Raw genomic sequence first — 25,525 nt, forward strand, 5'->3', positions numbered from 1 at the left:
TATTCTTCCAATTAAATTTATATCCAGACAAAGATCCATATTGTGTTAAACACCCCTTCAAGTATAAAAGTGACTGAGCTGGATTTGTTAAATACACCAGTACATCATCAGCAAATAGATTAATTTTATACTCCTCATCTAAAACTCTCATACCTTGTATCTATGTATTTTGTCGTATCAGCTGTGCTAAAGATTCAATTACTAACGCAAACAAAGGTGGGGACAAAGGACAACCTTGTCGAGTTGAATGAGTTAATTTAAAAGGTTCTGAGATCTGACCATTTGTCAATACCATGGCTATTGGTTTATTATATAAAGCTTTAATCCAACCAATAAAAGAAGGACCAAACTTAAATTTCTCTAAAACTTTAAATAAAAAGTTCCACTCAACTCTATCAAAAGCCTTTTCTGCATCGAGAGATATCACCATTGGGTGGTCAGGGCATTGTCAGTATTTATTAATCAAACTAATCACTCTAAGAATATTATCTGAAGTATATCTATTCTTTATGAAACCTGTTTGATCAACATGTATCAACTTAGGTAAAAATTTAGCCAATCGATTCGCTAATACTTTAGCTATTATTTTATAGTCTACATTTAACAAAGAAATTGGTCTATATGAAGACACCTTCAACGGATCTCTATCCTTCTTAGGAATTATGGTAATTAAGGCACTAGAGCATGATTCAGGTAAATCATAATGTTCATTAATCTGTCATATCACATCTCCAAACACTGTAGATAAATCATCATCAAATACCTTATAAAATTCAACTGAAAACCCGTCATCACCAGGTGATTTCCATTTGGCATTTCCAACATAGCCAATTTAATTTCTAAATCAGTAAAAGGAGCTTCCAGCTCCAATATATCTTCTTCTTCTAATACCGGTCATTTCAACATCGATAAAAAGGAGTCAATCGATCCACTCTCCTGTTTTTCCTTGGAAGGATATAATTTCTTATAAAATGAATAGAACTCATCATTAATCTCACGAAGTTTGTAAGTAACAGTCGAATTTTGTCTAACTGCATTTATAACCCTTGATACCTGTTCTTTCTTTAACTGCCATGTAAGTACCTTATGTGCTTTCTCACCCCATTCATAATACTGTTGTTTAGATTTATTTATTAAGCATTCAAATTGATAAGATTGCAACGTATTGTATTTCAATTTCAATCTAGACAATTCTATTTTTTGATTTTCTGTCACATCTCTCTGAAATTCCTTTTTTAATTCATCAATCTGTTTCTCTAATTCAAGACTCTCAGTCGAATAATTATTTTTAACCTTAGAGGTATAACTAATTATTTGACCTCTCAAGTAAGCTTTCATAGCATCCCACAATATAAATTTACTCTGAATGGAATTAACATTATCTTCCAAGAAGAGATTGATTTGTTTTTTTAAAAAATTCAATAAATTCTGCTTTCTTTAACAACATCATATTAAATCTCCAACGAAAAGCTGCATGAATTTTTTCAGAACTCTCATAAGTAAAATACAACAAAAAATTATCTGAAATTACCCTACTTTTATATTCTGCTTGCAATATTTTCCCCTATAAATGTGCTGATACTAAAAAAAAATCAATTCTAGAAAAAGATTTATGTCTAGATGAATAAAAGGAGGAGTCCTCTGTTGGGTTGAGACGTCGCCAAATATCCACTAAATTAAAACCTTTCATCAAAGCTTGGATTTGAATTGTCATTTTAGATATTTGAACTTTTTTGGAAATTTATCTAATAAAGGTTCCAAAGCACAATTAAAATCTCCTCCAACCAGAACATTTTCATTGGCTTGTTCCAGAAGCAAAAATGCATCTGAAATAAATGCTTCATCATCCATATTCAGTGCATAAATGTTGAGTAAAGTCCAAAATTCATTAAAAATCTTACAATTCAGTTTAAGAATACGACCTGCATTCATTTCCATTGATTGTAATGCAAAAGGTAAATTTTTATGTATCAAAATTGCTACTCACTTAGTTTTAGACTAAAATGAAGAAAAAAAAAACATCTCCAACCCAGTCCCTCTTCAATTTCATTCTTTCTTTTTCATTCAAATGTATCTCCTGTAAAAAAGCAATATCAATTTACATCTTTTTGATATATGCCAAAACTCTCTTATGCTTGATCGGGTTATTTAATCCGTGAACATTAAAAGTAGCAAATTTCAAATTTGACATATCTAATACAATTACTAAATACCAAAAATAATCACAAAATTAATAATAACAAAAAAATTCTTATATATAGGACCCTCAAATTAAAATATATAGGCCCTCCAAATAAAAGTAATATTCGTTAATAAAGAAAACCAACAAAAGAACCAAAAAAAAACTACCAAAAGGTAGTAACTCCCTAAAAAAAACTGGGTGTGGATTACCCACTAGTGACTGATGACTAACAAAGAAATCAGTGCAATCCCCACCTCCCCAGCCAGCCAATCAAAAATATTAACATATTACAAAAATTCAGCCTTGAGATTCCAGTCCAGATGGTGAACTCATTTCAAGAGTAGATTAACTCTTTCCATTCCCGTTCTTTCCACTTCTGCCATTCTTTCCATTTCCAAGACCATCAGATTTTCTTTTAGCAGATAGTGGTGGACTTCTTCTTTGTCCTCTGACATCTGGCAGCAAATTAGCAAAAACCATTGCTTCATGCTCATTCTCAAAGAATTGAGACTGATAGTTTCCATAAAACACTTTCAATACAGCAGGGTAACAAAAAGCAAATTTGTAACCTTTACGCCATAAAATATCTTTAACTGGATTAAATTCACGTCGGCGTCTTATGACATCTTGACTCAAATCAGGGTAGAAGAAAACTCTACTATTCTGAACCATCATTGGAGCTTGTGTTTGTCTTGAATTTTGAACTGCAAGTCAAAGAATTGTCTCTCTATCCAAACAGTTCAAACAATGAACTATCACAGCTCTTGGGGGTTGACCAGGTAGGGGTGTTCTTCTTAAAGCTCTATGTGCTCTTTCTAATAGCAATCCATCAGGAAAAGACTCTTCCCCTAACATCTGAGGAATTCAATTTTTAAAAAATTTGACAAGATCTTGACCTTCTATACCTTCTGGCAAACCCACAATTTTCATATTATTTCTTCTGCTTTGATTTTCCAAATAGTCTATTTTTTTTGTAAATTCTCTTTCCCGGGCTCCTAAATCTTTAACTGAATTTTCCACCTTTACTATTGTTTCTGTATTGGATTTTACTTGTTGTTTACATTCAGAAAGGGAAGTTTCAAATTTTTTAGTTTTCTGCCTTAACCACAGTTAAGTCTGAGCTCATATCAGTATTCATTTGAACCAGCTGGTTCAATTGACCAGTAATGATATCCAAATAAGAAGCAATACCTTCAAACATCATATAAACAGGCTGAGATGCAATTTGGAAAGCAGAATCCGGTTCTGTAATTTGTAACTCACTTTCTTCCACCTCTTCTTCCATTTCCTGTGCAGAGGCCGAGTAAGGCAAGTCTTCTTCTGGTTGTACATCAAAAGGCAGCATTCTAATCATCTTGCTGCGGGTTTGGACACCCAATGACGACTCCCCGACTTCCTCAGGGGGTTGTCGCAGTCCTCCCCTCGCAGACCATTTTTAAATAAAATTACGGAATCCTCCGTAATTAGCAGCGCTACTCAAGTCCACAGTCGCAATAGACTGCGTGTCTAGTGTCACAGTCCTCTTTCTACGTGCTCCCATCTCTTCCAATAGGGTTGTTCTTTGCAACAAGCCTCCAGGCTCGTGTCTAACTTCTCAGGAGCGCGCTTCTTCCTCCAGAAAATGGGTCGAAGCAGCGCCATCTTGAGACTGGTGAGTGGCTGTTACTTTAACTTTGTCCCACCAGTGATCGTTGAGGCTTGAAGATCGCTGAAATCGAGTCTGAGGCTGTTCCAGGTCGTTTAGGCCCTAATTCTTCTGCACTTCGAAACTGTATTTTCTTTTGTAACTGAGACTGAGGTTTTTTTTACATTAGCAGCCATAATAGCTCACCAAAATAGCAAACTAAAAATTAAAATTTAAAAATTGAAAATAAAGGGTTAAAAAACGGGTACTTAAAAGTCTGAGCAGGGAGGACAGAGATTACACGTCTAGTCTCTACGCCATCTCGCCACGCTCCCTCCCCCTATTTGCATATCGATGTAAAAATATTATTCACAGTTCAAGTGCGAAAAGCAGCTACGTAGCAACAAGTTTTGAACAATTATATAACATGCAGTTGTGATTATCATAATGTTCAAAATTAATGATAAAGATGTCATTAGCATAGCTTGTTCGTGCTTCATGTTCTGCAATGAACATTTACAGGTATACCAAGTACAGCAAGAACTTAGGTGCCCGAAAGTTAAAACAGAAAATGCTTAATTATTAAATCCCAGGGTCTGCCTCATGCCTAGGTTGAAGGCTGTACGATTAGTGCCTCAGCGCTCATTACGTAAGATTAACAATCTTGTAGACTGTACAATCAATATATCATCTGAATTACCCTGGTCTCCATCTTATCAGATATATTTCTTCTCTTCAACCCTTACACTCTTCTACACGTTGAAATAATTTGTCTCTCTTCCAGTTTGAATGAAAAGTCACATTTACTCTATTTATCTCCAGCATTTTCTATTTTTATTACTGAAGCTGCTTGAGATATTTCTACATATTTTGATGCACACAATGGATCTTACAGTTTTCCTGGATGTTCCATGCAATATATTTCATACTAGGCATTAATGGCTTCTGTGTATTTGTAAAATTAAAAATTGTACTCAGTTTGTTTCACAGTGTGGTACAAAATATTTTTCAAAAAGGGACTAAGATGGCAAATGGTGTGTTGGCCTTTATTACAAGGGGATTTGCAAACATGTGTAAATTCTACAGGCCTTGATGACATTGCTCTTGGTGCATTATGCACAATTATGGTCCTCTATACCTAGAAAGTTTTATAAAATGCACTGCCAAGATTCATAGACTAGTTCCAGGCATAGTAGGTTGACCTTGTGAGGAGAGATGGAGTAGAATCAGGGGCAGATTATCCATAAGGTTGAAGCCTAGGGGGCCCAGTGGGTAAAGGGGCCCGAGCTATTTCAGTATTTTCATTACAAATGCTATTTTGTTATCTAAATTAGGGTCCAAACCTATAAACATTTAGAAGTAAACAAATAATGATTTTAGACTTCATACTGCAGACTGTAGCCGGAACTCCCTGTGAGATTGTGTTTACCGTTTCCATGATGAGGTTATCACACATCACCACCCATCGCAAGTCATGACGAGTTGAAGCAAACAATGAAAAAGTGCGTCTGAGGGCTGCCTCCTATCCTGCAGCCCCAAGCTGCCGCCGCCAAGGGTTACTCCCGAATGCTGAAAGGTGTCCACTGTCGCCACCACGGCGTAGTCTCAGCGCTCAAGGGTCACAAGCGCTTCTGCCGCTGGAGGGACCTCACGGGTGTCAAGTGCATGCTGATCGGCGAGAGCATGGCTCTCCAGTAGCACCAAGCGCAAGAAGAGAACAAGCCCAGGGAACTGCAGTTCATGTAAGCCACAGGAAGGGATGCCAAAGCTGGGCTACCCATGGTGGTGGCTGCCGAGGCCTCCAACTGCATCATCCCGGCATCGAGGGCCGGCTCAACGCCCTGCGAAATCCTTGGAGCCAACTACCAGAAGCAGAAGGAAGCTAAGTCAGCAACTGCCATTTGAAAGCTATTCACCTGCTAACACAGTTTGTGGAGAAGCTGCTTTCTTCTCTCTGATTAAATGTTTAGGTTCTTGTTTATGATTTCTCAGCTTGTTTCGTTTGACTTCATTTCTGACACTGTTTACAACAGGCAATTAAAACAGAAAGGTTGCAGTCAGCAAATCAGTGATGCAAATTGGATTCTGCAATTGCAACTTCTTAATCTTTCTATTGTTGGTTTAACGATTCCAATCTTAACCTCCTCAACCGGCATTCTACATTACTGGTATTGCTCCACGATCAGTTTAATAATCGTAGCAACGTGATAATGAGGTTATTGCCATATGTATTTGAGGAACAGCTTTTGTAGGTTTAAGATTGTGTCCTGGAATGAAAGGTGGCAGCAAGATGGTATCATCAATTCACGTGCAAACTTTCATCAAATGTCTAAATTGAAATGCTCACCTGCAAAACAGCATGTTCAACCATTTTCCACCCTCTCTTATAACAAAATGTGTATGATAAGTTTTACTGCATTCTACTTGTATTCTGCATGTTCACGTCATAGTTATCAATGCCTCACAATCGTTCCAACAATTACGGGTGTATTATCTGAATAAAGGCTAATAAATGGAATGATTTCACTTTATTCTATTCAAGAAAGGGTGGGGGCCGTGGGGCAGGGGGTAAAGGTCAGGGGGGAGCCTTATTAAAGCTCAGCCTAGGGCCCAGGTGGTAGTTAATCCGCCACTGGGTAGAATGAGATTATATTGTCCAGAATATAGAAGAACAAGAAGCCATCTCATTGATAATTACAGAACTCTTGTACATCTTGACAGGCTGCATCCAGGAAGATGGTTTTCTCTGACTGAGGATTGTAGAATTAGTGGTCACAATTTCATAGTCAGGGGAAAGCTTTTTAAGACTGAGATTAAGAAAAAATTCTTCATCCTGAAGGTGGAATCTTTGAAATTTTCCACACCAGAGGGCTGAGTCATAGAGTCCATTCAGAACAACTATTTGATGTTTCTGCTTATTAAGGTGTCTGGGAGATGGTGCAGGGAAAGGGCCCTGTCAAAGGGCTCAGAGGCCTACTTGTTGCCATTTATTTTGGTTTTTAATGTTCTTACTGTTCAGCCCAAAATAAAATAATAAATATTGAGCTTTTCAAAAATAAATTGAATTACTAATTGAAGAACTCATTCCACTTTAATTGTTTCCAGAACTTCCATTTAAAATGGCTGGATTCCCAGTGTGTTACTATTATACTGTACAAACAACATTAAGAGACTGAAGGTCAATTCTGGATCTAATGAGTTGTGGCAAGGAATTTTATTGCAACTACCAGGAATCACTGTAGTCTGCTTCATATTCCAACGCAAAGTGGAGAGCTCCAGATCAGTACATGAATGTGATGCATTTCATATCATTCACACTCCTCTAGCTAACTGCAGCTAATATCAATGGACTTCATTTGCAATTTCCAACTAGCGACCTTGGGGACCAGTGGCAATTTCACCTTCTTGGAAGGCTAGGTGAATTATTTAGGACATAAAGATTTGTCTGAATTCAGTGTTTGACATAAATATTTTAGTTTATCATGTTGATTTCCTAGGCAATGAATAAGTGTAATTATATATTTTATATCTACGTGGTCAGGTCACCCGTCGGAGTGCTACTGGCACCATGTAACCCAGTACTACCTGTCGCATGGTCGGGTGGTCACCGACTAAACCAGATCCCACACCAGGATTGCCTGGTGTGGACGGTGACTAGACACCCTGCAGGATGAAAACCAAGACTTGCCAAAGGGTGGATGAACCCTCTTGTAGGGTCAACGGCCATCTAGCAAACACGTGCCACAAAATGTGGGAAGGGCATCCCTTGCATTGAAGCATGATCTGGCCGTTCACTGTAAGAGGACTCCCCCCCCCCCCCCCCCCAGTTGTCTTGGACCTCACCATGCTGCTGGATCCGGGAGGGGATGTCATGAGGGTGGATCTGGACCTGTGTACCCCACCTCCCTCACCTAAATCCATTCATGTACAAGCTGTTCTTTTCTGAGGAGTGGGGTATCCTCTTATCAAACCCCACAAACTGACTGAAAGGAACCATTTTCATCCCATGGGATGGATAGCCAGAAGATCTACATTTACAATATAAACTGTCCATATAAACCTGATATACATGGTAATTCTTCCTCTGGATGTGTCAAGTGGTGGAGATGTGAAGGAGGGAGTGCTGCATATGTAATGTGTTCGTAAGGTGTTCCCATTATAAAAGAAGACTGTGTGGCGGCACACATAATTGCGGCAGCGAACCGACCCTGCTTGTCACGTGGCAAAGATGGTGTCGTGGGTCTGTCTCTTCTGGTGCAGTCCGGAAGAGCGCGTACGTGATGTAAGTTATGAGACGTGAGGGGCGGGCCTCGGACGGCCTTAAAGGCTGTAGCATGAACTTCAAAGTAAATCAGTTGTGCTAAACGAGCTCACAGCCTGCTGTCTCAGGTCTTTCGCTGCGCTCACACACAACTCAGTACACTGGTGACTCCGAAGAGTCTCCACGTTCTGAAGACTCGGCACAATGGTGCTGTTTTGTTAAAGCTGCCCACATTCTGGATGAACAGGCCCCACACTTGGTTTGGCCAAGTAGAGGCCCAGTTCCAGCTCAGACAGATAACCTTGGATTTGATGAAATAATTCCACGTCATCAGCTTGCTAGACCAGGAAGCTGCTTCACGAGTCGATGACCTCATCCAAGGACTACCAGAGGGTTAGGGTTAGAGGAAGGAAACTACATGGCTCTAAAATACCTCCTAATTAGCAATTACATCCTCTCACACTCTCACAACGCGAAAGGACCACCAGGTTCCTTCACTTGGATGGCCTAAGGGACAGGATGCCGTCTGCCCTCATGACGAGATGCTCACTCTGGCAGAGGGACAGAAGCCCTGCCTCAGGTTCGAGCAGGCGTTCCTCGAGCAAATGCCCAATGACATTAGGCTCCTACCAGCCGACACGGATTTCAGTGACCCACTAAAAGTCGCAGCACAGGCAGATGTCCTCTACTGCTCCAAGCGGGACCCCATAAACACAGTCAACCACGTTAGAAGGCCGCTGCCCAGGCCAATGCCCAAGGTCAGTCCAACACCTGAGCAGGAACTCAACCCCCCCCCCCCCCCCCGCGCCCATAAACTGAAAGGTCCAAGCTTTAACCATTGGTGAGGTGCAGGAGCACGCAGGTGCCGCCAGAAATGACAGGGGCAGCCGCCATTAATGGCTACTGTGGCTGGCCGACCAAACAGCCTTCTCCACATCTGGGACAGGATCTTGGGCCACAGATTCCTTATGGACACGGGGGCAGAGATAAGCGCCATTCCCCCTCCATCACTCGAAACACACATGAGACCTCAGGGCCCCACCCTGCGCACAGACAATAACACTGCCATTAGAACTTTTGGCAAGAGACACATCCCTATGCATTTTGGTGAGACCACTTTCAATTGGTCATTCACACTAGTATCCATGCACAAGCCTCTTCTAGGCACAGATTTCCTGCACGCACACTGTCTCCTAGTAGACCTCCAGGGCAAACAACTGGTCCACTTAGAGACCTTCCAGACAGTACCCCTCGGCACTTCCAATAAGCCAGCCACCCAGCTCGCCTCTGTGGAGACTTGGCACAGCCAATAAAGCTGCCTCCTTGCCAGCTATCCCTCTAACTTGCATCCCAAGTTCACTGTCGCCATGCCGAAGCACAGCGTCCAGCACCACATAGCCCGCCAGTGCATTCTTGAGCCTGACATCTGGCCCTTAACAAACTCAACCTCACCATGTTTAAGCGCATGGAAGAACTCGGTATCATCCTCAGGTCTGACAATCCATGGGCCTCTCCTGTCCACGGTGCCAGAGTCCAATGGCAGCTGGAGACCCTGTGGAGATTACAAATACCTCAATGACATGATGACACCTGACCGCTACCCAATTCCCCCACATCCAAGATTTGTGGCAAACCTCCATGGTGCATGCCTCTTTTCTAAGGTTGACCTGATCCGGGATGATGTCCAAAAGACAGCTATTATCACCCCTTTCAGCCTTTGAGTTTCTTTGCATGCTGTTCAGCCTGAAAAACGCAGCCCAGACCTTCCAGTGCCTCGTGAGGCAGAGACTTGCCTTTCCTTTTCATCAACCTGGACGATATCCTGGTAGTGAGCAAGACTCTTGAGGAGCACATCTCACATCTTTGCCAGCTTTTCGACCGACTTGCTGAGCTGGGCCTCACCATCTACCCAGCGAAGTGCCAGTTTGTCCTCGAGGAAATCAACTTCTTGGGCCGCAGAATCACCAAGGACGGTGCCACTCCTTTACCCGACAGTTCGCCAGACCAACAACTCTGAAGGGACTGCAAGAATTCATGGGCATGGTGAATTTCTACAACAGGTTCATCCCTGTAGCTGCCAGCATCATGCATCCACTTTTCGCATTAATGTTGGACTCTAAGAAAGAACTTGAATAGACCAAGGTGGAGGCTGCTTTCCAAAAAGCAAGGAGGCCCCGGCTGCCACAAGGATGCTTGTCCACCCATGCATGGACGTGCCCACAGCCCTCACGGTTGACACAAAGCACCCAAGGATGACCTCAAAAACTCCTCAGATGAATTAGTCTATGGTGAAACCCTTGCAGTCAGTCCCAGGCCAATTCCTCCCTTCATCGCCAGCAATGGATATTGAACAATTTTTGGAGGCACCATCCCCTGCAGAGTTGCAGAAGGCAAAAAAGGATGATTTGGTGAATATTGCTCAACAGTTGGAGCTTGCTGAAGGAAAATGATCCCTGAGAAAGGAGGAGGTAAAGGAAATTGTAGTAAGGAAATATGTGGAAGAGGGAAAGTTTGAAGAGGCGGAGTTAGAGAAATTTCCTGAGAGTAAATCCATTAAGCAGCAGCTGGTGTTGGAAAGGATTGAGTTAAAAAAATGAGGCAGAGGAAAAAGAAAGGCAAAGACAGTTTGAGTTTAAAAAATTGAGTTAGAGGGTCCAGAGAGGCAAAGGCAGTTTGAGGCAGAGGGAAAAGAGAGATGGGGAGGTTTGAAGCAGAGCAGAGACAGCAAAGTTCTACCTTCTATTCCAATTGAGAAGTTTATAACCAGTAGAGAGGAGAGGTTAGTTCCTCCATTTGATGAAAGTGAAATTGATAAGTACTTCAACATTTTGAAAAGGTAGCTGAAAGTTTAAAATGGCCATGAGATCTGTAGCTCCTCATGTTACAAAGTATAATTAAAGGGAAAGCACAGCAGGCTGTCTCAGCCCTTACTACAGAACAAGCTGGTCATTATGAGATAGAAATGAAAGCTGTGCTTAAAGCTTACAAATTGGTTCCTGAAGCTTACAGACAAAAATTCAGGACTTTGAGGAGATCAATGAATCAATCGTATGGATTTTTCCTATGAAAAAAACTGAGTGAACATCAAAAGAAATAAAGAATGATTATAACAGATTAAGAGAACTGATGTTAGTTGAAGAAATCAAAAGAAATGTTTCCTTATGATATAAAATCATACTTAGATGAAAGAGAAGTAGGAACTTAGCAAGAATCTGCTAAGTTAGCCGATGAGTATTTTCTGACCCACAAGGTTAAGTTTATACCCAATAAAACCTTTCAAAAGGTTAATGTGGTTCATCCTGGTAAATTTGAAAAATAAATCAGGAAATGAACATGAGAATTATAAATGAAGGGAACAAAAAAAGGGAAAACCTTTAGGTCTCCTTTGTCATTATTGTAGAAATCCTGGTCATGTGATGGCAAATTGCTTTAAGCTGAAGAAACAGAAAGGGGTGGCAGCAGATGCCTGTATTCAAAAAGAAGAGAGACCTGGAAACAAAGAAAGTTTCAATCTGCTGACAACATTAGGGATGTTTAAATATTTTGTGTCACAAGGTTTGGTTTCGGTAAAGGAAGGGGCATCTGAAATGCCCGTGATCATACTTCGAAGTACTGGGGCAGCCCAGTCATTTGTGTTGAACAGTGTTTTGGAGTTTGGTGATGAGACCACCACAGGCGAAATACATTTAATCTGAGGTTTGGGAGGTGAAACGGAGATGGTATCTTTGCATAGGATATTGTTGAAGTCAGAAATAATTAATGGGATAGTTACTATCGCAATTCGAGAGAGTTCACCAATAGATTTGGGGGAATGACTTGGCAGAAAGTCAAGTGGATCCTTTGGTGAAATTGACAGAGAAGCCAATTATTGGAGGTAAAGACAGATTTTGAAATCTATCCGGCCTGCGCAGTGACTCAGGCAATGGCAAAGAAACTTGATAAGGAAGTTAAAATTATTGATAAGGCAGAATAGTTCTTAGATTGTGTGGATTTGTCAGAAATTTTTCTTGTTGACCAGGATATTGATGTTGAACCTGAAAGTAAGGATTTTTCTTTATCACGAAAGGGATTGATAGGAAAACAGATATTGATCTTGCTGAAGTAAGAAATAAGGTGTTATCTGAGGAGGAAATTGAGAAAGTGCCAGTTGGATATTATTTTAAAGATGGTGTGCTTATGAGAAAGTGGAGCTGCTAATGAAGAATGGGCAGTTATTCATCAGGTTGTAGTTCCTAAAGCATGAAATTTTAAACTTAGCCTTGGCTGGTCATTTTGGAGTAAAGAAGACTGTAGATAAAATAACAAAACACTTTTATTGGCCTAGTTTAAGGAGAGACATTGTGACTCTTTGCAGGATATGTCACATTTCTCAGGTTGTGGGAAAACCTAATCAGGGGCTGCCAAAGGCACCATTACAACCTATACCTGTTTGTGGAAAACCCATTTCGAGAGTTAGTGTGGATTATGTGGCTCTGTTGCCCAAGCCAAAAGCTGGTAATCAGTACTTGTTAATTGCTATGTGTGCAGCTTCCAGGTTTCCAGAAGCTTTTCCACTTAGGAATATCAAAGCTAAATCTATAACCAAAGCTTTGGTTAAATTCTTTACATTGGTGGGATTGCCTAATGAAATTCAATCGGATCAAGGAAGTAATTTCATGTCAGGACTTTTCCAACAAATTATTTATAAATTGGGAGTTTAAAAATTACATCATCTGAATATCAACCTGAAACTCAAGGAGCCTTGGAGAGATTTCATTCAACTCTCAAGATCATGATGAGGACCTATTGCTGTGATAATGGGAAGGATTGAGATGAGGGTGTCCATTTACTTGTGTTTACACTAAGACAGTCTGTACAAGAATCATTAGGCTTCAGTTCCTTAAGCTGGTGTTTGGACATGAAGTTTGAAGATCTTTAATGTTGTTGAAAGAACAGTGGGTTGATGAGGATGTGGAGTTTAAATTGTTGGATTGTGGCGGTGTGAGCAGTGAGGAGAGACACAACCACCATGTTGAGGGTCGTTAACGATTGTTTTTATTCAAATTCAACATGCCCCTTTAAGGGGAGCATGAGCTCAGTCACCTGGTGCATTGTGACATCATAATCACTGCCCAGGGTGCGCTCTGGAAGGGATCCTGGAGTCAGAGAGAAACCTCTGATGATGCCATTTCCCCATGGCTGCCCTGCCATGTGACAATACAAGTGGGGCCGGACCGGTTCGCCATGAGGATGTGTGCCGCCACAGGATAATGCTTAAAAGTTTAAAGATTACTGGAAAAATTTGTGTAAGATAGTTGAGGACAATTTAAAAGTGGCTCAAGATAAAATGGAAGTTTGTAATGACAGAAAAACTAGTTATAGAAGTTTTAAACCAGGAGATCAAGTGTTAATTCTGTTCTCAACAATGTCTAATTATCTTAGAGCAGGGGTGTCAAACTCAAATTCACAGAGGGCCAAAATTAAAAACTTGGACTAAGTCGTGGGCCAAACTAAATATTTATTGAAAATTTTCAACAACATCTGCATCTTCTTTCAACATATAAAATGTTAAACTTTTTCTTATTAAAATAAATGTTTAATAATAATTTTGGTTAAACTCTTTCCAGAAGAAGCATATGTTTAATAATAGTTCTGGTTAAACTCTTTCCAGAAGAAGCATTAACAAATGAGAAATAAAATATAAAATAAAGTTTCCTGTAAAACCAGATTTCTTTTCATCTCCTCCACCTTCTGGAGCTTTTGCTTCTCGTTCAGATCCTTATACCTGTCCTGGTGTTTTGTTTCATAGTGTCGTCGTATGTTATATTCTTTAACTACAGACACGCTGGCTCCACACACAAGACAAACAGGTTTATCTTTTAAAATGATGAACATAAAGTCTGCCTCCCACCTGTCTTGAAAGGTCCTGTTTTCTGTCTTTCGTTTGGCCATTTTTCGTAAGGGGTTTATTACATGTGAGTTGGGCGACAGGTCACAGATGCTAATGAAAGTAAACGGAGGAGGTGGGGGCGATTAGCGGGCTGACGGGCCGGTGCCAACGCATTTGCAAAGCATTCTGGGATTTGTAGTATTAGCTGTGCATGCACTATACTGACGCGGCGGCCAGCGGGCCAGCTCTAATACATATTTAATATAATTTTGCGGGCCAAATATAATTATATCATGGGCCAAATTTGGCCTGCAGGCCTGAGTTTGACATGTGTGTCTTAGAGCAAGATTTTCTGGGCACAATGTGATAACAACTAAGGTCGATGAAGTTGGCTGCATAGTTAAAACTCGGGTGAAGATGTGACAATGCCCGGGGCTCTTGTGAGAGTCACTTTAGGGAACCGCTAATAGCCTTTGAAAGTCCATTTTAATTTTACTTTAGCTGGGAGTGAATTTTGTCACATACAGATGAGTTGTCCTGGTTGTGTTTTTGGCCAGGGCAGAATGGAGCATGTTCAAGTTGGAATTCAGATGGTTTCTGAATTTCCTATGCCCACAGGTAAGAACGTTATTGGGAGAGTTTTAGGAAGGGTTAGATGATATGGGAAATTCTGTCAAAACTTTATTGACATTGCTCTTCACTTAATTGATATTTTGAAGAGGAGTGAGAAGTTTGTTTGGGCTGCTATTTATCAGGAGGCATTCGACAGTGAAGGACATGGTATGTCATGGGCCTGTGTTTAGGTCGTTTGTTTTGAGAGGCCATTTGCTTTGCCGGTTGATGCTAGTGGGGATGCAGGCAGTGCTGTGTTATTGCAGGGGGATGTCTGTGGTGGTGTTGGGAATCCAGTGGCTTGTGTGTCTGGAGGTTCAGTGAACACTCAGGGGAATTGTTCTCTATTGGAAAGTAATTGTCTCTTGTATCGGCTCTGCAATTTTTGGAGATGTTCGCATTTCTATGGAATTAAGCTTTATTTACATTGACCATAATTTTTGAGTAAGATTAAAAGTAATAGAAGATTATTAAACTGGAGTTTAATTCTGCAAGAATATAATTTAATGATAACTTATTAAAGGCAAAGATAATGATTGCTGATTGCCTTTCAAAATATTAGATTTGCAATGTTTCACAGCAAAATGAAGCTTATTAGTTATGTATGCTTCTAAAAGCATGTTATTTGTCTATTATATTATATAATAATAATGAAGGTATTATTTAATGTTGTAGATTGTAGTCAAAAATTTGCTTTGCAGCACAAAATTTTCTTTGATGGGGAGGTATTATGAGGTCCCATTTTAATATAATTGGATTATCGCTTTAAGGGGTAGTATAGGCCAGAGAAACTGAATGGTCACAGTTAACATTTCAGACAAGCATAACCCAGCAATAATTCGATACAATGGGGCAATTGTGGGAAGGCTTGTCACAGTCTGTTCCAGATTCGATACATTTGCAAAGATATTGTGATTTTGCAAGGGAGAACCATTCTGATGGCTGGAGAGAAAACAGCTTTGAAGCAGTCTTGTGGCCAGCCATTTTGTGGAATTCAGATCAAAACATTCTCTGTGAATGATTGGGCCTTTTCGACGGATTGACCTGTGTAAGGAAGGTCATTTTGGGAAGCAAAATGCTTCATTGTGAGTGTGGCTAACAGTAAAGATCCTTTGGAGAGACCGGTGCCAGGGAGAGGCTGCCCAGTTCAAGTCTTGACTACAAAAGGACCAAGAGTGTTATGACCACAGCTCGTGTGGATGGAAATTTCTTCAAAGGCAACGCAAAGAGAAATCGTGAGTCTGTAGTAGCCACAACTCCATTCTCCCCATCAGTTCAACATTAATTCTGGGCATCAAATTTCAACACTGAATTTGAAAGACTGAACTTTGAAGTAAGTTTGTAGATTTTGGCTTGGACTGTAATGGTGTTCAGGTAACACACACAGGCGTACACGCACGCACACAGGCACACACATGTTAAGACCATAGTTTGAGTTAGAACTAGTGATTTAAAATTAAACACTGTTTCATTGTCCATTGCTGCACATTACACACGGTTTGTCACAGTATTTGTACTGAATCATAAACTTTAGTTACACATGGGGGTATACAGTACACAACAGGAGACATGCATGCACATACACACTAGTAATGAACCAATCATGCACATCAGATACAAGTTCATCACTAACAATTGCAACTCCTGTTAATACAGTGAAGGGCAAACAAATGGTACTTACCACCCCTCCTCCAGCAAGGAGACACGGCACACTGATTAGCAAAGAAACAGAAATTAACTACTATCTACAACGAGTAAGACACGACAGTCTCTCCTGACGTATTCCACAAATAGCCCCCACCCTTTACTGGCATTCACCTTACAATTGGTCTTCCATCATGGCCCACAGCTCGCAACCTGGACTGGAGCTCAGGGGCAGTCTCAGGGGAAAACAAATTAACTATCTCACGTGGTGAGCTTCTATCCTACATCTAACTAAGGGGCCGGCCCAGGCAGGCCCATGTGACCTTCAGTGGGGAGGGGAGCCCAATTGAATGGTACCTTTACCTGTGGGTGGGTCTGACCTTGATTGACATGGGGAATGACTTTCGACCTGCCTCCTGTCTGGGTGGTCAGATGACCCTCCAGATGCAAGCACATGGAAAGTCCTTTGTTCTGATCAGCTTCCTATCCAACCTGCTGGATAAACCTCCAGGTTACAGGCATTCATGTGTTTTTGGTGTCATTCCACATGGTGCAAGTGTGGCCAATGCCCCATGGCAGCCATCCAATCTATCTTCCATTTCATCACGTCGATTAGATCGTGATGTGCAACTACCCAAAATAGTTGGATAGGGGAATAATCCTATCCAACATAACCCTCATCCTGATGTGTGACTGCATCAAGGAATGCAACTCTATTGCTTTAGACGCAGAGAAGGCCTTTGACAGAGTAGAATGGAATTATTTGTTCAAAGTATTGCAAAAATTCAGTTTACCGGAGAAGTATATTAATTGGATTAAAGCATTATATAAGGGACCATTAGCGAAAGTGACAGTAAATGGACATGTATCAAAGCAATTTAACTTAAGCAGGTCAACATGGCAGGGATGCCCACTATCACCTTTATTGTTTGCGTTAGCTATAGAACCACTAGCAGAATTGATAAGAACAGAAAATAATATAAAAGGGATAAAAATAAAAGACAAGGAATATAAAATCAGTTTATTTGCGGATAATGTTATAGTGTACTTAACAGAACCAGAACTATCAATAAAAGAATTATATAAGAAATTGAAGGAATATGGAGAAGTGTCGGGTTACAAGATCAACGTAAATAAAAGTGAAGCAATGCCTATGAATAATGCGGATTTCTCAAAATTTAAGAAGGAATCACCATTTAGATGGCAAATGCAAGCAATAAGATACCTAGGTGTACAAATAAATAAAAATCTCGGCCAACAATATAAACTCAATTATTATCCACTAATGAAAAAATTACAGGACGATTTAGAGCATTGGAAAGATTTACCACTAACACTAATAGGAAGGATAAACTGTATTAAAATGAACATTTTTCCAAGGATATTATACCTATTTCAGGCATTGCCAATACAACTGACAGAGAAATTCTTCAAGGAGTTAAAGAAAATAATAAGGACATTTTTATGGAAAGGGGGGAAACCGAGGATAGCACTAGATAAATTAACAGAATGGTATAAACAAGGAGGCTTACAACTGCCAAACTTTAAAAATTATTATAGAGCCGCACAATTAAGATACCTATCAGATTTTTATCAAACAAGGGAAAAGCCAGATTGGACTAGATTAGAATTAGATAAAATAGGGGAAAAGATACCTGAACACATATTATATAAATGGGATGAAAAATTGGTACAACATAGAAGTTCTCCAGTATTACATCATCTACTCAATATTTGGAAGAAGATTCATGTGGAAAGAAATAAAACAAATTATCAATTACCAAAACTAATATTGACGCAAAACAAGTTACTCCCTTTTACAATAGATAACCTTTCCTTTAGAGAATGAGAGAAAAAAGGGATTAAAAGAATAGAAAATTGTTTTTTCAGGAAATAGATTATTATCCTTTGAACAAATGAAAGATAAACACAATATAACTCAAGGTACAGCGCTGGCATATTACCAATTGAGATCCTACTTGAAGGATAAATTAGGAAGCAGTTTGAGTTTGCCAGAGGGAAGTAACTTTGAATATGTGATTACAGATACAATGATAATCAAAAGATTTATAACAAATATGTATATTAAACTGCAAGAAAAGGAGAATGAGGAAACAAATGGTAAAACTAAACAAAAATGGGAACAAGATTTAAATATAAAGATAAAAAAGGAAACATGGGAGAATTTATGCTCTGGAACGATGAGAAATACAATAAATACGAGGTTACGTATGATACAATATAACTGGATACACAGACTATACATTACACCTCAAAAGTTAAATAAATGGGACCCAACAGTATCTGATAGATGTTTTCGATGTAAAAAAGAAATGGGAACAACAATTCATGCAATCTGGACATGTGAGAAAGTAGAAAAATTTTGGGAAGATCTAAATCAGATATTAAATAAAATAACAGAAAACAATATACCAAAGAATCCAGAGATCCTCCTCCTAAGTAACATAAAAAACAAAGAATTTGGAATTGATTTGGAGGATGCACAAAAAAGATTTTTTAAGATGGCTCTAGCCGTAGCAAAAAAATGTATTATGTCAACCTGGAAATTGGAAGATAATTTGAAAATACAACAATGGTATATAGAAATGAATAAATGTATTCCATTATAAAAAATAACATATAGTTTAAGAAATAATATTGAAATATTCGAACAAATATGGGAGCCTTACATGAAACACAATAGTGAAAACCTACCGGGGACAATCACTACCTAAGTTAACGGAAGGAAAAGGAAATGAAAAGAATGGACTCAGTGGAATTTCTGGTGTATTTTTATTGAATGACAACATTGTCTGACTGGTTTAAGGTATCCTAGATTTTGTACCTTAAATGGACGGGAGGGGGGAGGTAGGGAGGGTGGGATGGGAGGAGGGAGGGGGGGGAGAAAATTGCACAGTATATGTGTGAAAAGGAAAAAGTGTGTATCATGTTTAATGTGATTTATGGTGTGAAAAATAAAAAAATTAAAAAAAAGGAATGCAACTCTACAAATCTCTAGTGAGACCACACTTGGAGAATTATGTTCAGTTCTGGTCACCTCATTATAGGAAGTGTAGGCTACTAGCATCAAACCACATGAGGCAGAGTGCAGGTAAAACACTTGTTTTTATCAACTGGTATACAGCTGGGCTTTGAGACTTTGGTCTTGCCTCTGTACAAGTCTAGGCCAGAATGAGGGGGAAGGGATATCCCCAGGCTTATATATAAGGTCACCAGGTAGTGGTGTAATAGCATCATGCATGACATACCACCACATTCACCCCCCCTTAAAAAATTGTGACTGACCCTTCCCCCACCACCCCCTCTGCCTCTTTGCACTCTTTCATATCCAGTATTTGACTTGGTTTCCTCTTCCTTCTGGACCTTTGGGGGGCCGGGGCAGGGGAGGTGGGGGGGTGCCAGGGCCTCAGGGTCTTCTTGTCCCTGGGTGAGGGTATCGTGCGTGGAGGCAGGGCTTTCCGTCCATGGGGTGTGTTCGTCTGCCGCTCTTCATGCTGCTCCATGGGGGTCTGCAACCCTCCCGCGTCGACCGTGGTTCCTTTCTGCTGATCCTCCGGAGCCTGTGGTGCACCTGCATCGTCTGCCGTCCCGTCCTGCCAGGTCCCTGGTGGCCACCAAGTCTTCCCGTCCATCTTCGAACGCGATGTAGGCGTAGTGAGGGTTCGCGTGCCTCACTTCCATGGGCTCCACCAGTGGGTCCATCCTGTGGAGTCTGCAATGCTTGCAGAGGAAGGCCGGTCCTGGTGACATCAGCCATTTAGGCAGCCCAGTGCGTGTCGTGGCTTTCCTCGGGAAAGAAAAGATATGGTCATGTGGTGTCACGTTAGTGACGGTACACAATAAAGAGCATATGGAGTGCAGAGTCTCCAGCAACACATCTTGCCACCTTGCTACTGGTAGGTCCTTTGCTTTGAGAGTTAGCAGAACCATCTTCCAGATGCCTGTTCCCCCAAGAGTTATAACTTGTAGTGCGACTGGTCACAATGCCTCTATCCCTGAGGTACCATTGGACCTTGGTGCTCATGAAGGCAGCACCCCTCTCCGTGTGTATATAACTAGGGTATCCACACAAACTGAATATAGATTGCAGGTACTTTATTACTGTGGTTGTGGTGACATCGGGTCACAGGATAGCAAAGGGGAACCATGAGTACTCGTCGATAGCGTTTAGAAAATAGATGTTCCTGTCATAGGACGGGAACGGGCATTTGAAGTCAAGGCTAAGCCGCTCAAAAGGATTTTATTAAGGGGACGCTGTCGGGCTGGTGGAACTGCGGTTTATACTCCGCACAGATGGGGAAACCCCTGCTTACTGTCCGTACCTCCTCCACTGAGAACAGGAGATTTTGGGCCCTGACAAAGTGGAAGAGCCTCGCGACTCCTGGGTGGCCCAGGTCGTTGTGCAAGCTCTGCAGCTCGGACATGTGATTAAGGACTGCACAAGTGCCCCTGGACAATGCGTCTGAGGGCTCATTGAGCCTTCCTGGATGGTATAGGATGTTGTAGCTGTACGTCGATAATTCTATCCTCCAGCACGATTTTATCATTCTTTATCTTCCCCCTGTTCTGGTTATCGAACAAGAATGCCACAGATCGTTGGTCTGTGATAAGGGTGAAGCGTTTACAGGCCAGAAAATGTCTCCAGTACCACACTGCTTCCAAAATGGCCTGGGCCTCCTTCTTCACTGCCGAGTGTCTTACCTCGGACCCCTGGAGGGTCCGCAAGAAAAAGGCCACCGGCTGCCCCTCTTGATCAGGATGGCCACCAACGCCACATCTGAGGCATCGGTCTCTACCTGAAAAGGGACCGACTCATCAATGGATTGCAGGGTTGCCTTCGCGATCAGATCCCTGATCTCTTTGAAGGCTTTGATAGCAGCAGGGCTGAGAGGAAAAGTTGAGGCCTTTATGAGTGGGCGGGCCCTGTTGGCATAATTGGGGACCCACTGCGCATAGTATGCAAACAGCCTCAGACACCTCTTTAATGTCTATTGAGAATGAGGGATGGGGATATCTAGCAGTGGGCGCATGTGGGCCGGGTCCGGGCTGATTTCCCCATTTTGCACTACATAGCCCAGGATCACTAACTTCCTGGTGCTAAAGACACAATTATCCTTATCATACGTTAGATTGCGGTCCTTTGCTGCCTGAAACAAACATTGAAGGTTAGCATCATGGTCAGCTTGTGAGTGTCCACAGATCATAACGTTGCCCAGGTATGGGAACACCCCCTTTAAGTGGTACTCGTGCACTATGTGGTCCATCTCCCATTGGAACAGGGATACCCTGTTGGTGATACCAAAGGGGAGGCGGAGGAACTGGTACAACCTGCCGTTCGCTTCGAACGCCGTGTCTATCCTATTGCTCTTTCTAATGGGCAACTGGTGGTACACTGCCTTGAGGTCAATAGTGGAGAACACTTTGTACTGGGCAATGCTGTTTACCATGTCTGCGATACGCGGAAGCAGGTATGCATCCAGCTGCGTGAATTTGTTGATGGTCTGACTGTAGTCTACGACCATACGCCTCTTCTCCCCAGACTTCACTACTACCACTACTTGTGCTCTCCAGGGGCTGGAACTCTTTTCTATAATGTTCTTCTGCAGGAGTCTACAGGCTACAGTGTAGTCTAGGAATCATTCTTGTGAATCTTCTCTGAATCCTCTCCAATACCAGCACATCTTTTCTTAAATAAGGGGACCAAACCTGTACTGCATGCTCAAAGTGAGCCCCTACCAGCACTTTATAAAGCCTCAGCATCACATTTCTACTCTGACATGCTATCCCTCTAGCTATGAATGCTAACATTGCATTCACCTTCTTCACCACCAACTCAATCTGGAGGTTACTTTGAGGGTATCCTGCATGAGGACTCTCAAGTCCCTTTGCACCTCTGAACTGTGAATTTTCTCCCCAACCAAATAGTCTGCCCTTTTATTCCTTCTACCAAAGTTATGCCCATACACTTTCCAACATTTCATTTGCAGCTTCTTTGCCTATTATCTTAATCTATCTATGTCTCTCTGCACCCTCTCCATTTCTTCCTCACTATCTGCCCCTCCACCTACCTTTGTATCAACTGTAAACCTAGCTACAAAGCTATTTATTCTACTATCCAAATCAGGATTTATTGTCATGAACAAGTCATGAAACCTGGTGTTTTGCAGCAGCGTCACAGGGCAAACATACATATTATAACCATCTTACAACATTACTGTAAAAATAATAGTGCACGAAAAGTAAGGCCGTGTCTTTGGTTCATTGATTATTCAGGAATCTGATGGCAGCGGGGATGAAGCTGTCCTTGTGCTGCTGAGCGCTCATCTTTAGGCTCCTGTATCTTTTTCCCGATGGTAGCAGAGTGAAGAGAGCATGGCCTGGGTGGTGGGGAGTCTTTGAGAATAGAGGCTGCTTTTTTAAGACACCTCCTCATGTAGATGTCCTCGATGGAGTGAAGTCTGGTGCCTGTGATGTCACAGGCTGAGTTAACAACCCTCTGGAGTTTCTCTTGTCCTGAGAGTTGGCACCTCCATACCAGGCAATGATGCAAACAGTCAGAATGCTCTCCACTGAACACCTATAGAAGTTTACGAGAGTCTTCAGTGACATGCTGAATCTCCCCAGTCACCTCACAATGTATAGCCGCTGGCGAGCTTTCTTCACGATTGCATCGACATGGAGGCTCCAGGACAGATGTTGACACCCAGGAATTTGATGTTCTTGACCCTCTCCACTACTGAGCCCTCGATGAAGATTGGGTCGTGTTCCCCTGACTTCCTCCTGAAGTCCACAATCATCTCTTTGATTTTGTTGACAAAGTTATTGTCATTACACCATTCAACGAGCTGGTCTATCTCCCTCCTGGATGCTTCCTCATTCCCGTTTGTGATTCTACCGACAACTGTGGTGTCATCGGCAGACTTATAGACAGCATTGGAATTGTGTTGGCCACACAGTCATGGGTGTATAATGAGTAGAGCAGTGGGCTAAGCACGCATCCTTGGGGTGCGCCTGTGTTGGTGATCATTGACATACAATGTTAAAAGAAGTATTCCCAACACTGACCCCTAGAATAGGATCTGTTTATTCCCACTCTCTGTTTCCTTTTATTTTGAATATTTTATTTAAAACAAACATATTTATCACAATTAATATAAATCATATATCGCATTATTATAAAACTTAATTAAATACATGTTGATTTATATAAAGGAAAAGAGAAAATAAAACTAGAGAGAAAAATCCCCATCTAAACCCTGACTAATCCCTCCCTTCCAACCCTCAACCCCTACTACCCCTACTAAAAAAACATCTAGATTACTAAAATATATAATATACATAATTGTATATTGAAGTTGGTCAAAGATCCAGAAATAATTTCACTAAAAGGCAGTATTTATTTTTAAGGGAAGACTTCTCTATTCTGGAGGATTCAAGATAATTGTTCATAATTTCCAACCCAATCTTCGAGCATATGGGCTCCAAATCTGTAAAAATACAGAGTATTTGCCTCTCAAATTGTATGTAATTTTTTTCTAATGAAATACAACTTTGAACCTCTGTTTGCCATCTTCCTAAAATCAATGAAATATCTGATTTCCAAGTAACAGCAATGCATTTCCTTGCTATCACCAAAGCTTGTTTAATAAATTTCAATTGAAAGTCTGATAAAGATAATTTAGGAGTTATATTCTCAAAATTTACCATCAACAATAATTCAGGATTCAATGGAAAAAGAATACCTGTAACATGTTAAAAACTTACAACTAGAAATTCAAAAATGTTTAACTTTTGAGCAAGACCATGTAGAATGAATGAGAGTTCCAATATCTTCTCTACATCTAAAACATTGATCCGATGTATTCAATTTCCATCTATTCGATTTATAAAGTGTAATATATAACTGATGTTAAAAAATTATAATGGTGTAGTCTTACATTAAGACATAACCTCTTTACATAAATCTTGCCAAATTTCATGATCTATTGATATATTTAAATCGTTCCCACCTTTCCCTTGATTAAATAAACCTAATTGAGGTATTTTTTTCTTGTAACATCATATATGCTATTGAAATAAATTTTTTAACCATTCCATCAACAACTAACTGTTCTAAATCTGTAGGATCTTTTAAAACCATATCTGATCCTAATTTCTCTCTTAATTAAGCTCTTAATTGAAAATAACAAAAAAGTACATTATATGGAATATCGTACTTAATTTTTAACTTATCAAATGACATCAATCTACCATTTTCATAACAATCCCCTATTTTAGAAATTCGTTTAATATACCAAATATTTTTTAAAAGATTATCATTTTAAAAAAATTAAAAGAGGATTAATTAATGGTGTTTTTAACAACAAACACTTCCATCATTTTCTAATGACCTTTTTCCAAACATCAAATGTTTCATTAATGGAGCATCTCTGTCAGTAATCATTACCCTTGGTTCCCATTTATAAATAAATTCCACAGTATACGTTCTCCAATGTTATTTAACTCAATTTCCACCCATGATGGTTTAATATTCCCAAATAAAGAAACAAGAAACCTTAATTATGCTGCTTTATAATAATTCTTAAAATTAGGAAGCTGTAATCCATCTAAATCATATTTCCATGTTAATTTTTCTAATGATATTCTTGTCATCTTACCTTTCAAAAGAAATTTTCTAACTTGTTTATTTAAATCCTGATAAAGATTTTGATGTACAGGGATGTTAAAGTCTGAAACAAATATTGAATTCCTGGAAAAATGTTCATTTTAATACAATTAACCCTTCCAATTAAATTTATAAGTTTAGTGCAGAGCTCAAGAAACACAGCTACCAGAGAAGAGTCAACTACCAACTGGTTGTTATTTTAAACAATCACGCGCCTCATAAAGAGGAGTGATGTCAGTGCCTCATAAAGGGGAGTGATGTCAGTGCCTCATAAAGGGGAGTAATGTCAGTGCGCCTCATAAAGGGGAGTGATGTCAGTGTGCTTCATAAAGGGGAGTGATGACATGGCACCTTATAAAGGGGTGTGATGTCAGCATTCCTCACAAAGGGGAGTGATGTCAGTGTGCTTCATAAAGGGGAGTGATGTCAGGGCACCTCATAAAGGGGAGTGATGTCAGTGGGCTTCATAAAGGGGAGTGATGTCAGCGCACCTCACAAAGGGAAGTGATGTCAGTGTGCTTCAGAAAGGGGAGTGATGTCATGGCACCTTATAAAGGGGTGTGATGTCAGCATTCCTCACAAAGGGGAGTGATGTCACTGTGCTTCATAAAGGGGAGTGATGTCAGTGCCTCATAAAGGGGAGTGAT

At 40.5% G+C, this 25,525-nt stretch overlaps 2 protein-coding genes and 1 long non-coding RNA gene across 3 annotated transcripts in view; 2 read left to right on the forward strand and 1 right to left on the reverse strand.

The window, feature by feature from the left end:
- Nucleotides 1-25,525, forward strand: part of rp9 (RP9 pre-mRNA splicing factor) — a 93,949-nt gene that overhangs the window by 44,022 nt on the left and 24,402 nt on the right. The gene's annotated exons all lie outside the window — the stretch shown is intronic.
- On the reverse strand, nucleotides 1,987-25,050 carry LOC138747890 (uncharacterized). Its single transcript, XR_011347716.1, has 2 exons — nucleotides 24,871-25,050; nucleotides 1,987-2,077 (listed from the first exon to the last, which is right to left on the reverse strand). It is a non-coding gene; the product is annotated as an uncharacterized lncRNA (long non-coding RNA).
- Nucleotides 15,491-25,525, forward strand: part of elmo1 (engulfment and cell motility 1 (ced-12 homolog, C. elegans)) — a 339,660-nt gene continuing 329,625 nt past the window's right edge. Inside the window, exon 1 of the mRNA XM_069907380.1 lies at nucleotides 15,491-15,881. The gene's annotated coding sequence lies outside the window, so the exon portion shown is untranslated. The remainder of the gene's footprint in view (nucleotides 15,882-25,525) is intronic.

Source organism: Narcine bancroftii, chromosome 1, assembly GCF_036971445.1.
Source record: "Narcine bancroftii isolate sNarBan1 chromosome 1, sNarBan1.hap1, whole genome shotgun sequence".
In the NCBI taxonomy this organism is placed as follows: Eukaryota; Metazoa; Chordata; class Chondrichthyes; order Torpediniformes; family Narcinidae; genus Narcine; species Narcine bancroftii.